The following is a 2,500-nucleotide window of genomic DNA, read 5'->3' as shown; positions in this document are numbered from 1 at the left end:
ACGGCACAGAAACAATGGCAGGAATGAATCACACAGGTCTGCCACTCCCTTGCCGCAACCACAGACGCGGCGCGCCTCCAGTCACGAGCGAAAAGCGCATCCTGACGAGACAGAACTGCTGTGACATACTGACGCTGCCTCAGACATTCACTTACAATGATCACTACCAACGAACCTGCCCCCCCCCCCCCCCCAAACACACTATCTCTTACCATGTTGTGTACTGTAATCCAACCCATTTTGCACCTTAACCTAACCAAATTTGTAACGCAATTTGTACCGCAATGTAACGCAATTTGTACCGCAATGTAACGCAATTTGTACCGCAATGTAACGCAATTTGTAACGCAATTTGTGTCTTAACCTAACCCACGTTGTGCCTTAACCTAACCCACGTTGTGCCTTAACCTAACCCACGTTGTGCCTTAACCTAACACACGTTGTGCCTTAACGTAACCCACGTTGTGCCTTAACGTAACCCACGTTGTGCCTTAACGTAACCCACGTTGTGCCTTAACGTAACCCACGTTGTGCCTTAACGTAACCCACGTTGTGCCTTAACGTAACCCACGTTGTGCCTTAACGTAACCCACGTTGTGCCTTAACGTAACCCACGTTGTGCCTTAACCTAACCCACGTTGTGCCTTAACCTAACACACGTTGTGCCTTAACGTAACCCACGTTGTGCCTTAACGTAACCCACGTTGTGCCTTAACGTAACCCACGTTGTGCCTTAACGTAACCCACGTTGTGCCTTAACGTAACCCACGTTGTGCCTTAACGTAACCCACGTTGTGCCTTAACGTAACCCACGTTGTGCCTTAACCTAACCCACGTTGTGCCTTAACCTAACCCACGTTGTGCCTTAACCTAACCCACGTTGTGCCTTAACGTAACCCACGTTGTGCCTTAACGTAACCCACGTTGTGCCTTAACGTAACCCACGTTGTGCCTTAACGTAACCCACGTTGTGCCTTAACGTAACCCACATTGTGCCTTAACGTAACCCACGTTGTGCCTTAACGTAACCCACGTTGTGCCTTAACGTAACCCACGTTGTGCCTTAACGTAACCCACGTTGTGCCTTAACCTAACCCACGTTGTGCCTTAACGTAACCCACGTTGTGCCTTAACCTAACCCACGTTGTGCCTTAACGTAACCCACGTTGTGCCTTAACCTAACCCACGTTGTGCCTTAACCTAACCCACGTTGTGCCTTAACCTAACCCACGTTGTGCCTTAACCTAACCCACGTTGTGCCTTAACCTAACCCACGTTGTGCCTTAACCTAACCCACGTTGTGCCTTAACCTAACCCACGTTGTGCCTTAACCTAACCCACGTTGTGCCTTAACCTAACCCACGTTGTGCCTTAACCTAACCCACGTTGTGCCTTAACCTAACCCACGTTGTGCCTTAACCTAACCCACGTTGTGCCTTAACCTAACCCACGTTGTGCCTTAACCTAACCCACGTTGTGCCTTAACCTGCTCTGTAATTGGCATATGACACGTTACATTAATCTAGTGTTGTCTAACCACAACCCTCTGAATATAGTTCGCTACTCGCACCGCCCACCCTCTTGTGTGTCGTTTCATGTTGAACACTTCGCAAGTGTTGCTTACTTTTTACATGCTCCCGCTGTACACTGTAATGTGGACAACTGCAGGATGTACATCGCCCCCCCCCCTCCACCCTGCCTTCGCACGCTGGTCGTTCAGGTGCTTGCGTGTTCAATGCCCTTCGCAGCTGTTCACTGGCATTCGCATGTCGAAGCGCTCAGTCTACGTCGTGGTACGGCCTGTGTCCACTGTCCGCTGATATCGTAAGCTTAATCCTCACATTGTACTGCACATAGGTCCGTATGTACTGAATGATACGCTGTGGCACATGTGTGACCGTACGACTGCGCCCAACAACAGCGAACCATACGGTCCAAATGTTGTGCACTCAGCCACGTGCCGTCTCCCCATAACAGCTACATTGCAGTGTGGTACGCCATAGAGACGTGTGGGAGTAACGGACGCCCTGGATGGCGATCAGCATGAGCCGTCTGTTGATGTAGTGGCGCGTGTATTCAAACGTAGTCGTCTCTTCTCACACAGTGTGATAGCATGGTGCACCGCGTTCCACATCTGCGACATGGTACAGATGCTGGTTGACAGTCGGTCTCGTAATGGACATCGCATACGTAGGGGGCCACCTCCCACGTGTTCTCTAGTCGTGCACATTTTGTTGCGTGTATGTGGGCAGACGTAGTGTGTCGTGACACCTAACAGACAGGTATGCAATAATCGTTGCATTTGCAAACTGGGATGGACGTCTACGTTTGCTGGTGACGTGACGCAACGCAAATGAACAACTGGTAAACCCATTGTGGTGCGGTTGTTGTTGCTGGAGGTAAATCAGTAAGGGCAAATCTGTGTGTGAAGCGATACGCGGCGGTGGCTGGGTGGGACCGTCCCCGGCCGGTGAGGGGGGGCCGCCCGGCGTGCTGGCCG

This window comes from Schistocerca cancellata, unplaced genomic scaffold (genome assembly GCF_023864275.1).
Source record: "Schistocerca cancellata isolate TAMUIC-IGC-003103 unplaced genomic scaffold, iqSchCanc2.1 HiC_scaffold_467, whole genome shotgun sequence".
NCBI classification, from domain to species: domain Eukaryota; kingdom Metazoa; phylum Arthropoda; class Insecta; order Orthoptera; family Acrididae; genus Schistocerca; species Schistocerca cancellata.
Note: the sequence above shows the minus strand (reverse complement) of the source record.